Source organism: Phoenix dactylifera, chromosome 3 (genome assembly GCF_051530095.1).
Source record: "Phoenix dactylifera cultivar Ajwa chromosome 3, Ajwa_hap1_PhDact_Kaust_v1.1, whole genome shotgun sequence".
Lineage (NCBI taxonomy): Eukaryota > Viridiplantae > Streptophyta > Magnoliopsida > Arecales > Arecaceae > Phoenix > Phoenix dactylifera.
The window spans coordinates 36,938,708-36,954,297 of record NC_143192.1 but is presented as its reverse complement, the minus strand read 5'-3'; positions in this window follow the sequence as shown (position 1 = coordinate 36,954,297).

Here is a 15,590-nt window from a genome sequence, read left to right as displayed (position 1 = left end):
GTTCATCATATGTGTAGACACTCTGTCCCGATTGCTGCAGCAAGCGACGACGATGCAGAAGATGGAGGCCTACAGCCCAACGCAAGGGACGACCCCGCTCTCACACCTCTTATTTGCAGATGATTGTATATTATTGGCTCGTGCAACGAGGAGATCGGCAGCATCCATTAGAAGGATCCTAGGGGTATACTATTGGATATCTAGTCAGTAGGTCAACTTGTCCAAGACAACCATCTGCTTTAGCCCGAAGATTGAGCCTGGGGTGAAGGCGTCTGTCATGAGCATCCTGGGAATTAGTGAGCAGGAGGAGACCCTCAAGTACCTCGGGGTCCCGATCACGGGACGCCAACTGCGCAAGGGGGAGTGTACGAGCATGGAGCAGAGCATCAGACATAGGCTGGAGAGCTAGCAGGTGGGTGCGCTATCGATGATGGGCAGAGTTACCCTGGTTCGGTCAATCCTAAGTTCCATCCCCATCTACTTGCTTTCTAATACAATGGTCCCACTTGCAACCCTACGAGGTTTGGAGAGGCTATTCAACAATTTCATCTGGGGGTGACAGGGTGGCAGGAGGGGGTGTCCACCTTATGGCTTGGGAACCATCTGTCACCGACGAGCTAGGGTGGTTTGGGTCTTCGCTCTTTGATCGAGCGCAGGGAGATACTATCGATTAGGTTGGCAGCCAGATTTTTTTGGAGTCAGCGAGTTTATGGGGTGCCCTGATGAGGACGAAGTATGGTGACCCAGTAGCTCAGGATGCCATGCACGCTGGACGAGGAGCATCTTTCACATGGCGAGAGATTTGTGCGCATGTCCCGAGGGTATTACCGAAGACTAGATGGGAGATCGGGGATGGCCAGACAGTCAGAATTCTGGAGGATAGATTATTAGCTGAGGGCACACTACAGGATTGGCCTACCATGGTCGATCACATATGGCTGGAGGGTCGGAGGGTATGCGAGCTCATCGTCAGAGAAGAGTGGAGGTGGGACATGAATCTCGTTGGGCGCATGTTCGAAAAGCAGCTGGCTGAGCGGATTCTAGTTGTGCCCATCCTTGAGAGAGTGACAGCTGACAAGAGAGTGTGGAGCATGTCTGGGTCGCCGATTGTGAGGTCCCGAGACCTCTCGGGTTGGTTCCGAGTCCCTCGACTCGACAGATGGAGAGCAGATGGATCTGGAGGCTGCGCATTCATCCTTAGGTCGCCTTACTCATTTGGAAGGTGGCCTGAGGATGCTTGCCCAGTAGAGCTGTGTTGGGGAGGTGGAGTATGAGGGTCCCTGTAGACTGTGTGACTTGCTTGGAGGTGGAGAAGACCATTTTCCACGCCTTTATAGACTGCCCACGGGCCAAACAGATATGGTGCTATACTTCAGGCCAGCCAGATCAGTGGCAGAGGTGGTTGTCTATCAAGAAGTTTCCACAATTCCTGAAGGACTTGGCACGGGGATCTGTGTTTGAGGAGAGGCGGACACATGCTGCCTATCTGGCCTACCAGTGTTGGCTGTATAGGAATGTCCGAGTCTTCGAGGGAGTTAGTCCTCACCCGAGGGTAATAGCGGCTAGAGCCCTTATGCAGGTGGCTAAGATCATCGGCATTACAGAGGTATCACCTAAGTTGGCTAGGGACATCTGAAGCCCCCATTCTGCTCATACAAAGTCTAGGACAATACTCGTCTCCTAGGTGCCCCCACCCCTGATTTTCTCAAGGTGAACTTGGACGATAGTGTGGATGATGAGGGGAGATGCAGTGGCGTGGGGTTCGCTCTCTGAGATCACGATGCCAAATTAGTTGCGATGGAAGGCCGGCAGGCTTTTGACTCATCAGTGGTGTGTGCCGAGCTCAGAGCAACCTAAGAGGGCATCTTCTATACGGGGCGAATACTAGGTGCAGACCGTATTATTCTTGAGGGTGATTCGGCCACAGTGGTTGAGTGGATCCAGGGATGGGAACGCACTGCTGAGGATCGGCAGCTGATCCTTGAGATTCGTAGGTTGATGGAGGAGTGCGATTCCCACCAGGCTTCACACATGTTCAGGGAGGCCAACAAGGCGGCCGACTGGGTGCCTCCTATGCGGTCCACCACTCTGGTGGTTTTATTTGGGTCGAGAGTGGATCTGTTCCAGGGCCATTACGTAGTATTTTATTTTCTGATTTTGTTGGCCGCATTCACACCCGCAGTGTGTAAGCCGCTGTTGCACCCAAATATATATATATATATAATAACAAGGTGGCCTTTCTTCTTTGAAAGCCCCAATACTATACTATCGCACGTGTGACACTTTTTCTAATTTAGAGTCTTGTATATATGGCAACTTCTATCGATACTAACCTCCGCGTGTCACCCTACTCTTTATCTAAACCAAATATTCCACATTCATGTCACAAACTAAAGATTATTAGAGCCCGAGGCAATAGTGAGTCATTAATTAAGCCCCGTTTGGTAGAGCTTTTGGTTATAGAGCTTTCAGAAGTAAAGCTTTTTGAAGTAGATGCTTTAATAAAAACTATTTGCTATTTGGTAACTATATTTCTAAAGTATCGTAGAATTTTAAAATATATTTCGTAAACAAATTAAGAAAGTACTTTTGTTATGACAAAATAACCATAAAGGATATTGTATAGTATTATGAAATAGAGTATAATAAAATATAATATGTATTAATACACAAATATATGATATATTATAATGTTACTGTAATGTAACATAATATTATTATAATATAGTAATATAATATTGTATACTATAGAATAATAATATAGCATAATTTGATATTATAACATAACTGTTACGGGGGAACTTAGCCACCATGCCCCACGTGACCGGCACGCGCGCCCAGGAAGACTACGGCTGCCCCTTGATCCAGCAATCCGACCTCGAGTCGAATATCTTCAGCTCTGCAGCCCGACCCCGAGTCGGCTGCCCCTTGATCCAGCAATCCGACCTCGGGTCGGATATCTTCGGTTCCGCAGCCCGACCCCGAGTCGGCTGCCCCTTGATCCAGCAATCCGACCCCGAGTCGGCAATCTCTCGACAACAACAGACTGTTCCTCTGAGGCACGCCGCGGCCCCCTGCTCCACTACTCCCTGCAACGGCCGTATCCGGCGCTGCCCCACGATCTCCTGTAACAGCCGTACAAAGCGGAGCTCCACTATGCCCTGCCATGGCTGTACCCAGCGCTGCCCCACGACGCCCTGTAACGGCCATGTCAGTGGCAGCCCCATCGTGCCACACGATGACGAATCTCCGGAAAAACCCCCCAGCCTGATATATATGAGGCTGGGGGGGAAGGGGGAGGGTAAGATATATCTTCCAGAGTATCATCTCACCTGCTACCTTCTCCTTCTCCTTCAATCTCCTCTGACTTGATCGTCGGAGGGCCCCCACTACCCCGGTGGTGGTGCGAGGCTTGCTTGCAGGTTTCACGGCGGAGGGCGGAGCGCAACCAAAGCAACTCAAAGGGAACCCCGTTCACACCGCTGTGCCAATCGTTCTCGGTTTGGACCACCAGCAATAGTTGGCGCTAGAGGAAGGGACGGATCTCAGAGCGATCGTAATGGCACGGCGAGGTGGTCGTGGAGCTTCCAATGCTTCCGGTCGCGGGCCCTCTCGGGCCACTGGCCGGGAGGCCGCTGCATCTCCAACACGCTCTCAGCAACACTCCACCGCCCCACCGCCCATTCAGATGGTCGAAGCCGCCCAGTTCGACCAGCTAACCCAGCAGGTTCGCACCCTCGCGGAGGCGGTGTAGAATCTGCAGGGTGCGATGTCCCGGGCGCCGCAGCGGGCTCAGGAGCCGCTGCTGCCTGAGCGTTCGCCTGTCCTCCTCAACCCGCGCTCCTTCCTCTCCCATGGGGAGGAGCGCCGGCGCGAGGAGGATTCTCGAGCACGGTCTATTCTGCCGGGACCTTTCCATCGGAGCTGCGCGGGGTACGAGAGGCGGGCCCGGGCGCGTTCCCAGACCCCCCAGTCCTCGAGGAACCCGCGCTCCAGTCGGTCCCCCACTCGCCGCTCCTTGTTTCCCACCCACCGGTCGCGCTCCCTGGACCGGCGGGTGGACGATCTCCACCGACAACTCCAGGTCCTGAAGGGCCATTCCAAAGATCCCTTCGCCGACTTAGAGATCTCCTCCCAGCCGGCGCTTGCCTCGAGGATCCTGCGGACCCCGAATCCCCCGGGGTTCAAAATGCCGGCGATCGAGCCCTATGACGGGGCGGCAGACCCGCGGGATCACGTCGAGAGTTTCAGGACCCTTATGCTCCTCCACGGAGCATCAGATCCCCTTCTCTGCAAGGCCTTCCCGGCAACCCTCCGTGGCCCGGCGAGGGCGTGGTTCGCCGGGCTGGAGGCTGACTCAATCCGGTCTTTCGACCAGTTCACTCGCCTCTTCATCACTCATTTCACCGTCAGTAGCCGGCGGCGACTGGTCTCCGACTCCCTCTTTGACGTCCGGCAAAACGAGGGAGAAAGCCTGCGGGATTATCTTACCCGCTTCAACAGGGCTACGCTGGAGGTCCGGAACCTGAGTCAGGAGGTAGCTCTTTCAGCCCTGAAGCGTGGCTTCCGGAAGGGCAGGCTCACCTTCTCCCTGGACAAACGCCTGCCGCGGAGCTTCCCAGAGCTGTTGTCCCGGGCGAACCAGTATGCGGACGCCGAGGAGGCGGCCGCCCACCGGAGCAAGGAGGCTGCCGAGATCCCTCCAAAGCTTGGGAAGAAAAGGCGGAAAGAGGCACGCCAGAGGAGGAGCCCGACGCCCCAGCGTCGGCGCAGAAGCCCGTCGCCGGCGAAGAACCACGGCGCCCCACGCCCTCGTTCTCCGCCCCGACGTTTCAACCGGTACACCCCTCTCCTGACTCCCCGGGCCCAGATCCTTATGGAGATCAAGGGGCGGGAGGACCTCCCGGCCCCGAGACAGATACGAAGGATCCCTGGAAAGAGGCCCTCCCGGGCGTACTGTGAGTACCACCGAGACCACGGCCACGACACAGAGGACTGCTTCCAGCTTCGGGACGAGATCGAGGCCCTTATCCGTCGGGGGCGTCTCGGTCGATATGTGAGCGACCGACGTCCCCCCGCAGACCCGCGTCCGGCCGACCCGGCTCCTCCGGGGCCTCGGGAGCAGAATCGACCCGTTGCGGGCGTGATCCACACTATCACTGGGGGCTGCTCTCGGCCCGTGAGGAACGCAGGGGGCTCGACGGAAGCGTCAGGGACGGCCGTTGTAAAGAGGCAGAGGGTCGGCAATGTAATCACCTTTTCTGATGAGGATGTAAAGGGGGTTCAAACTCCCCACGATGACGCCATGGTGATCTCCCTCACTATGGCAAACTATGATGTAAGGCGTGTTCTTGTGGATAGTGGAAGCTCAGCTGATATTTTGTTTTACGAGGCCTTCCAAAAGATGAGCTTGTCCAGACAGCTGTTGTACAAAATGTCCACCCCCCTCGTAGGATTCACCGGTGACGCTGTCCCGGCGGAAGGTGTCGTTGAGCTGCCTGTGACTGCGGGCGTCGCACCCGCAGAAGCCACGGTGCGACTCGGGTTCTTGGTCGTCCGTGTTCCCTCGGCCTACAACGCTATCCTCGGGCGACCCGGGCTGAACGCCCTTCGCGCGGTGGTCTCCACGTACCACTTGCTCATGCGGTTCCCCACGGCGGTCGGGATCGGAGAGGTCCGAGGTGACCAACCGACCGCACGGCAATGTTTTCTAGCAACCCTCAAAGGGAAGAAGCCCGTGGAAGCCCTAAGCGTCGAGTCCCTTGATGCCAGAGACGAGGTGGCCTTGCGGCAGGGGGAGCCGGCCGAGGGTGTGGTCGAAGTCCCCCTCGAGGAAGGCCGCCCCGACCGGGCGGTCCGGGTCGGCGCCAATCTCGATCCGGGAGCTCGGGCCCGGTTGGTGGAATTCCTCCGAGCCAATATCGATGTATTTGCCTGGTCGGCGGCCGATGTACCTGGGATCGACCCGGAGGTCATTTCTCACGCCCTCAACGTCGACCCGACCCACCGACCAATAAAGCAGAAGAAGAGACACTGTGCCCCGGATCGGATCCGGGTGGTCGACCAGGAGGTAGACAAGCTCTTGGAGGCAGGATTCATAAGGGAGGTAAGCTACCCCGAGTGGCTGGCAAATGTTGTACTTGTCCGGAAGGCGAGCGGGAAGTGGAGGATGTGCGTCGACTATACCGACCTGAATAAGGCGTGCCCTAAGGATAGCTTTCCGCTTCCGCGAATAGACCAACTGGTCGACGCGACTTCCGGGTATCAGCTGCTGTCTTTCATGGACGCCTTCTCCGGTTACAACCAGATAATGATGGCCCCACAGGACGAGGAGAAAACTGCCTTTATAACAGACCGGGGGCGGTACTGCTACAAGGTAATGCCCTTCGGTCTGAAGAATGCTGGCGCCACTTACCAGCGCCTCGTCAACAAAATCTTCAAAGAGCAAATCGGCCGGAACATGGAGGTGTACGTGGACGATATGCTGGTGAAGAGTCGCCATGCAGACCAGCACATCGCGGATTTGGAGGAGACTTTTACCACCTTGCGGAAGTTTCGCATGAAGCTGAACCCAGCGAAGTGCGCCTTCGGCGCTTCGGCCGGGAGGTTCCTCGGTTTCATTGTCAACCAGCGGGGTATCGAAGCCAACCCGGACAAAATCAAGGCCATCCAAGGTATGTCCCCTCCGACCAAAGTAAAGGAGGTTCAGGAGCTCGCTGGAAGGGTCGCCGCGCTTGGACGATTTGTGGCAAAATCGGCCGAACGCTGCCAACCATTCTTCAAGATGTTAAAACGCCCGAAAGACTTCCTCTGGACGGCCGAATGTCAAGCAGCATTCGACCAGCTCAAGGAATACCTGGCGTCTCCTCCCCTACTGTCCAAGCCGCAAGAAGGGGAGATGCTCTACCTCTATCTGGCGGTCTCCCCAACCGCGGTCAGTGCGGTGCTGGTTCGGGAAGAGGCAAAGCTCCAGAAGCCCGTGTACTACATCAGTCGGGTCCTACGGGATGCCGAGACGCGGTATACGAAGGCTGAGAAGATCGCCTTCGCGCTGCTGACCGCGACCAGGAGACTTCGCCCCTATTTCCAGGCCCATTCTATCACCCTCTTAACTGATCAACCACTACGACAGATCCTCAGCAACCCCGGGAATGCGGGACGGCTGGTGAAGTGGGCAATAGAACTCGGTGAGTTCGACATCCACTACCAGCCTCGACCCGCCATCAAGGCCCAGGTGCTCACGGATTTCCTCGCTGAGTGCACGGTGCAGGAGGCGGAACCTAGACCGCCGGAAACGCCCAGCCTCGACCTCCCGACCTGGATGCTTCACATCGATGGGTCGTCGAACCCCGAGGGTGGAGGAGCCGGGCTGGTCCTTACCAGTCCTGATGGAGTGATAGCCGAGTATGCCTTGAGATTTGGATTTCCAGTGACCAACAACGAGGCGGAGTACGAGGCCCTAGTCACGGGACTCAAACTCACCAGGGAGCTCGGCATCCGGCGTTTGAAGGTCTTCACCGACTCCCAGCTGGTGGTCGGGCAGGTCCGTGGGGAGTTCGAGGCCTGGAGCCCGACCATGCAGAACTACGTCCGGAAGGTGCAAGCACTCATTCCCGATCTCGGCAGTATCGACATCCAGCAGGTCCCCAGAAGCGAAAATGCTAGGGCCGACAGGTTGTCCCGCTTGGTGAGCGCAGAGGCGCACAACTTGTCGAGGGCAATCTACCTGGAGACCCTGGAGGCCCCGAGCATCGGCGAGGCTGGAGCGGTGATGGCGATTGATCCAGAGCCGTCTTGGATGGACCCGCTCGTCGCCTACCTCGCCGAAGGGATCCTCCCTGAAGACGAAGATCAAGCTCGGCGACTTGTCAAGAAGTCCGCCCACTACGTACTCTATGAAGGGAGGCTGTATCGGACCTCGTTTACCGCCCCCTCTTAAGGTGCCTCCGCCCCTCGGAGGCGGCCTACGTCCTTGGCGAAGTCCACGAGGGCGTTTGCGGATCGCACTTGGGGGCTAGGTCCTTGGCGCACAAGATCATGAGGCAAGGCTATTATTGGCCTACCTTGTTGGAGGACTCAAAGGATCATGTACGGAAATGCGACGCCTGCCAGCGCCACGCCAACGTCCAGAGAGTCCCTTCTGTCCCCTTGGCACCAATCACCGCACCCTGGCCCTTCGCACAGTGGGGAATGGATATCCTCGGACCGTTCCCCGTCGCTTCAGCCCAGCGGAAATTCTTGATTGTTGCAATCGACTACTTCACCAAGTGGGTGGAGGCAGAGCCGCTGGCCATTATCACGGAGGCGCAAGTCCGGAAGTTCATGAAGAAAAACATCATTGTCCGATTTGGGGTACTCCGAGTCCTCATCTCGGATAATGGTCGACAGTTCGACAACAAGCATTTCCGTGATTTCTGCGAGGAGTTCGGGATCGAGCATCGGTTCACATCTGTGTTGCATCCCCAAACCAATGGTGAGGCCGAGGTCACAAATCGGACAATCCTCCAAGGAATTAAGGCGCGAATCGGTCGGACGGGGCAAGCTTGGGTCGAAGAACTCGAGAATGTCCTTTGGGCGTATCGGACCACGCATCGGACCCCTACCGGGGAGACACCTTTCAGCCTAACCTATGGCACGGAAGCGGTTGTTCCCGTGGAGCTCGGACTCCCCTCGCCCCGGGTGGCCGCGCACCGACCCGAGGCCAATTCGGAGCAACTCCGAGGGAACCTGGACCTCTTGGAAGAAGCAAGAGAAATGGCGCAGGTTCGGATGGCGATGTATCAGCGGAGGGTGGCCCGATATTATAACTCCAAGGTCCGACCGAAACTTTTCAGAATCGGAGATCTGGTGCTAAGGCGAGCCAAAGCATCTCAACCCGCGGAAGGTGGGAAGCTGGCGCCAAATTGGGAAGGCCCGTATAGGGTTCGCTGGGTAAACCGACCTGGCTCCTACCAGTTGGAGGCCCTAGATGGTCGAGAAATTTCGAGGAGCTGGAATTCCGCTAACCTGCGGGCGTATTACCAGTAGAACGACAAAGCCAGGAAGACAGTTCGAAAAATGTACAATTCTTTTCATTTCAATAATTCCTGGTTACAACGGTGTGTTCGTGTGATTACAAAGAATTTCCAGAGGAGGAATTGGGCAGTAAAGAAAATAAGGAAGAGGTGGAGACTCCGTAGAGTTGAAGATCCGGGATCCCCGAACTCTCCACCCGAAGCAGCTGCAATCCCACCGGGCGTGGGTGCTTCTCCCCGGAGGCGTCATCGACGCCTCACGGAAAGGACGAAGAGCCGGCGCGGACGAAGAAGAAGTGGACGAAGGAGGAGTTCACACTGCTCCTAGAGGAACGCCACCTCCAAAGGATATTCCAGCCCTCCCCAAGAGAAGGGGAGGGAAGGAATACAAGGGAGGAGAGCGCGAGGAGGCGCGATCCCGGATGAAGCGTCTGGCGCAGAGCTCAATCGGGAGGCGGGGCTGAAAGGAGGGGGGATGTGATCCCGGATGAAACGCCTAGAGCGGAGTTCCGCCGGGGAGAACCTCCTTGTTGATCCCAGATGAAACGGCTAGTTGGCGGAAGTCGTGAGGGGCGCGCCTCCCGTTCCTCCGGCAGGGGTTTCCCAGCCACACGCCGGAGAGGAGGTCCACGATCCATGGCAACCTGAATAGCTCCGGCTTGGGAGGCTCCACCGCACCTGCACTTATATTTATAGCCAAACTGTGGCCCCCCGGTCGTTCCGATGCGGGTGGCTCCAATAAAGGCGGGCGCACCGAATCCGGAGCCGTTCCAGCTCTCGAGGCGTATCCTCCCACGATCTCCTAAGCGTCGTTCTCCTTAATTGCATTCTTCATGCAGGACACTCCGGGCGGTGTGTATCCCACGGCCCACGTATCTCCGCTCGCGCCCAGGCCGCATCCGCCTCGAAGAGCGCGCGTATCGCGGCCGCTTAACTGACACTCCTTGCAAGCAGCAACTGGCGATCCGATTTCCCAGGTAACGCCTCAATTAGCATTTAATACCCTTCTGGTGTTCCCCAAGCGACGCTTGGAGAATAGGAGAAACACGATCGTAGCTGGCCACGGAGAAATCCCGTCGAGCGGCAAGCGACAGGCGCGTGGCCAACGAGCGGAATTTCCCGAGGCTCGGCCCTCGGATGCCAGGCTAACCCGATGATCATCCCGGGAGCAGACTAGCCTGAAGCCCCGACCGGTCGCCTCGGCTTGCGCCAGCCTTGGCCGACCAACGAGCGGAATTTTCCGAGGCTCGGCCCTCGGATGCCAGGCTAACCCGATGATCATCCCGGGAGCAGACTAGCCTGAAGCCCTGACCGGTCGCCTCGGCTTGCGCCAGCTTTGGCCGACCAACGAGCGGAATTCCCCGAGGCTCGGCCCTCGGATGCCAGGCTAACCCGATGATCATCCCGGGAGCAGACTAGCCTGAAACCCCGACCGGTCGCCTCGGCTTGCGCCAGCCTTGGCCGACCAACGAGCGGAATTTTCCGAGGCTCGGCCCTCGGATGCCAGGCTAACCCGATGATCATCCCGGGAGCAGACTAGCCTGAAGCCCCGACCGGTCGCCTCGGCTTGCGCCAGCCTTGGCCGACCAACGAGCGGAATTCTCCGAGGCTCGGTCCTCGGATGCCAGGCTAACCCGATGATCATCCCGGGAGCAGACTATCCTGAAGCCCCGACCGGTCGCCTCGGCTTGCGCCAGCCTTGGCCGACCAACGAGCGGAATTCCCCGAGGCTCGGTCCTCGGATGCCAGGCTAACCCGATGATCATCCCGGGAGCAGACTAGCCTGAAGCCCCGACCGGTCGCCTCGGCTTGCGCCAACCTTGGCCGACCAACGAGCGGAATTCCCCGAGGCTCGGCCCTCGGATGCCAGGCTAACCCGATGATCATCCCGGGAGCAGACTAGCCTGAAGCCCCGACCGGTCGCCTCGGCTTGCGCCAGCCTTGGCCGACCAATGAGCGGAATTTCCTGAGGCCTAACCCTCGGATGCCTGGCCTAGCGCCGGAAGAATTTCCTGAGGCCTAACCCTCGGATGCCTGGCCTAGCGCCGGAAGAATTTCCTAAGGCCTAACCCTCGGATGCCTGGCCTAGCGCCGGAAGAATTTCCTGAGGCCTAACCCTCGGATGCCTGGCCTAGCGCCGGAAGGATTTCCTGAGGCCTAACCCTCGGATGCCTGGCCTAGCGCCGGAAGGATTTCCTGAGGCCTAACCCTCGGATGCCTGGCCTAGTGCCGGAGGAACTTCAAGAGTCAAGAGTCGGCGAGACGCAACTAAGAGTTAAAAAGAGGAAGGACGAAACTGAAATGAGGAAACACTTTGTTTGCATTAACTTTCGTTGCGTCAGGGCCGAGACCCATACAACATGACAAAATGCCAACATACAAAGAAAAGAACAAAGAAAAATACAGAGGGTCAGCTTGGAGGAACCCCTGGGTCGGGAACGGCGAGCACACCCGCAAGGGGTAGGGAGACAGTTGGAGAATCAGCAGGCAATGGCATCGAAGGGGAGTCGAGGAGGGAGACCCCACTCAGGTCAATTTCGGGGTATCTAGCGGACACCCTCGCCAGGCCTTCATCGAAGCCTAAGACAAAGGAGTCGGACCCCGCGTCCGACATGTCACGGATGAACTCGGCGGACTGACGATAGGCCTGTACCGCCTGACGCCCGATTTCCGCGCTCTTCTCGGCCAGCGCCGCCTCCGCTCGCTCCGTAATCTGAGCTTTCGCCTCCATGACCTTCGCCACAATCCGGTCGTCCGCCTCGGAGGAGACCCTCAGCAGATCGGCCCGAGCCTCCATGTGCTTCGCCTCGGCAGCAACGCGAGCAGCCTCAGCCTCCTCCAGGCACGAATGAAGCTCCTGGTTGCTCGCGCGGGACTCCTCCAAGGCCGATTCCAATTCGGCCAGCTTGGCTTCAAGAGATCGGGCTCGATTGCGGGCGTTGTCGGCTGACTGCCGGGCCTTCTCCCACCTCTCCCGGAAGTCGGCAGCCTTCCGGGACTGCTCTTCGGCCCGCTCCTCCGCCTTCCTGATCTCGCCTTCGAGACCCGAGGCAACCTTGAGTTGCTCCTGAGTCTCCAACAGTTGCCTCTCGAGGGCGGCGAAGCCGAGTACCCGCTCTTCGGCCACCTGGAGCCTCGTCTCGAGGTCCCTGGTCGTCCTCCCCGCCGCAGCCTGGCCTCCCTCCTCTACAGCTTTCAGTCGGCTCTCGGCCCTCGCCAGAAGCCTCGCCTGTTCCTCGTGGCTCTCCTCCAGACGGATCATGTACTGGGCGAGCTAAGAGATAGGAAAAATGAGGGCGTCAGGCGGGGATCAATAGAGCCTATAAATGACGAAAGCGGCCAGAAGAATACTCACCGACATGAGACAGACGCAGCTGGCAGCTCCGACGTCAGGGATCCCCATCTGCCGGACCCGCCTACGGTCACTCTCCAGCAGCACCGTCTCGATGAGGTTTCGGGCGCCGGCGAAAGTGAAGGCTGACCCCGACTTCGCCCCGGAGCCGGACGGTGGTTCTGCGGCCTTACCCTTACCCATTGCTTGGGGGAGAGTCGTGCCGACCGTGCTCGGGGCGGGGGCCGCTCCAGAAATCGACAGGGTCCCGCTCGGCCGGGGCCTCGGCGCGCTCCTTCTCGTATCATCCGAAGCCGACCGAGTCGAAGGCCGGGCTGGGGACCGATCGCGTCCGACCCGGCCGTCTCGGGCGCGCCCGGGTGACGCCTCCGGAAAAGCGGTAGTCTCATCACCGGAGGGCTGATACGGCGTCAACTGTTGGTCCAAGCCCGCGGCGTCCCCCTGACCGGTGGGTCCGGACCCGTCTGTCGGCGTCGGAGTCGCCTCCTGGCGGGACTTCTTCGCCGGTGGGACCCCGCTCGGAGGAGTCCGTTTCTTCCTCCGGACCGCTTCCAATAGGGACGCCCTACTGACAGCCGTCGCCTTGTCCGACCGCATGACGTCGTCGATTTCTGCAAAAAGGACGAGATGGTCGGAGACTGAGAAACTGATGGAAAGAAGAAACGAAAGAGGAGAAAAGAGCTAAAAAAGAAGTGGTGGCGGGCTCACGGTCGGCGGGGACCGAGCTCAGACCGACGTTCACCAAGGCATCCTCGGAAATAAGGCGGGCCACCCGGGGAAGCCGGCCCTCGACAACCAGCCCCCTCAAGACGGCAACGCCATCGGACTCCTCCCTCGACAACCTCGATAAGCCGATCGGGGACTTCATCGGCGTCTCCCAGGTTGCCCCGATTCCCCAAGAGGGATCTACGTCAATGAAAAAGAAACGCTCCTTCCAGCCGTGAATGGAGGAAGGAGCATCCTTGACGAGGCCGCACCCTCGCCGCGCCGCAAAGCACCACCACCCTCTGTCCCGAGGGTGGCCGCTCAGGCCGTAGCATTCCCAAAAGACGTTCAGGGTGGCGGAAACCTCGTGCATGCGGCAGAGGACCTGAAAGGCCGTCAGGGTACGCCATGAGTTCGGCACCAGTTGCGTCGGCGCCATTCTTAAACCCCGAAGCACCTGCACGACTAAGTCCGAGGGGGGAAAGCGGAACCCAGCCCGAAGGATGTCCTCATTGATGGCGACCTTCCCTGGAGGAGGATGGGACATCCTCTCCTCAGGCCCCGGGAGCGTAATGTTGCAGGCTTCGGGAAGGTGGTACCGGGCCACGAACCTATCTAGGTCTTCAGGGACCAGCTCCGACCGAATGCGGTCCGCCCTTACTTCGTCCATCCCTAATGGCCAGTGAACCTACGGTCAGGACGGGGTCAAGAGGGGGGAAGGCACCGGAACGACTGGAGTACACTAACACGAAAGGAGAAAGTACGGAGAGCCCTAAATTGAAGAGTGGGGCAACTCACCGAAAAGGAAGGAAGAACGGCTCCGAGAGCGTCAAAGGAGGAGCGAACGAACAGTTCGGCGGCAACGGCAGCGGCACAAGGGAGAAACTTGAAGATGCCTGTGAAGAGAAAGGCGGACGGGGGAGGGCCCCCGGTTAAATAGGCGGAAAGGCAGGTGACGCCTCGGTGACGCCAGAGGACGCCTGGCTGCCGAAAGTTTGTTCGCGCCCCAAAGGCGAATCGACGCCATTAAGGAAGGATGTCCGCCGAAATCCGCAGACCGCCAGATCAGCGACAACTGCCATACGCCATAAAGAAGGCGGGAAGCTCGGAGCGCGCGCGCCTTTCCGAGGGATGTCGGCAATCTCGAAGCATCACTCCCTTCACCCGTTCCCCTCCTGGTTCCAGGCTCGGGAGTGGGGGGCTACTGTTACGGGGGAACTTAGCCACCATGCCCCACGTGACCGGCACGCGCGCCCAGGAAGACTACGGCTGCCCCTTGATCCAGCAATCCGACCTCGAGTCGAATATCTTCAGCTCCGCAGCCAGACCCCGAGTCGGCTGCCCCTTGATCCAGCAATCCGACCTCGGGTCGGATATCTTCGGCTTCGCAGCCCGACCCCGAGTCGGCTGCCCCTTGATCCAGCAATCCGACCCCGAGTCGGCAATCTCTCGACAACAACAGACTGTTCCTCTGAGGCACGCCGCGGCCCCCTGCTCCACTACTCCCTGCAACGGCCGTATCCGGCGCTGCCCCACGATCTCCTGTAACAGCCGTACAAAGCGGAGCTCCACTATGCCCTGCCATGGCTGTACCCAGCGCTGCCCCACGACGCCCTGTAACGGCCATGTCAGTGGCAGCCCCATCGTGCCACACGATGACGAATCCCCGGAAAAACCCCCCAGCCTGATATATATGAGGCTGGGGGGGAAGGGGGAGGGTAAGATATATCTTCCAGAGTATCATCTCACCTGCTACCTTCTCCTTCTCCTTCAATCTCCTCTGACTTGATCGTCGGAGGGCCCCCACTACCCCGGTGGTGGTGCGAGGCTTGCTTGCAGGTTTCACGGCGGAGGGCGGAGCGCAACCAAAGCAACTCAAAGGGAACCCCGTTCACACCGCTGTGCCAATCGTTCTCGGTTTGGACCACCAGCAACAATAACATATCAATGTATTATGATATAATGTGTTGCCCAGTAGATACAACCCAAGAGGGGGGGTGAATTGGGTCTTTTAAAACTTTTAACCTACTTCTGAAAGTTTTTGATTAATTATGCTAAGTTGTATGGATGCACAGTGAAAGTCAAACTTAGCAACAGTTTGATGTATAGAATGTGACTTGATTGAATATGCTTGCAACTAAAGGATGCGCGGATAACAGTTAAGCAAGCAATCTATCTAAGTAAGTAAGTGTGTTAGTTAGACAATGACAAGAGGCATTACAAACACAACAAACATATAGTGGTTCGGTGCACCCCAGCACCTACATCCACTCCCCAAGACCTCTTGGAAATTTCACTATAATCCTACAGATTACAGCCGGTTGTTTTACAAGCTCACAACCCAACTTGTTGTTTTACGAGCGCACAACGAACTCGGTCGGTTTTTCCAGGCTCACCGACTAGAACCACCCCGATTGTTTTTCCGGGATCACAATCAAACCCTTACACCGTTGGTTTCAACCTAGGCTCACCAACAAACCTCTCACCGTTGGTTTTCCCTTTGGCTCACCAACAAACCT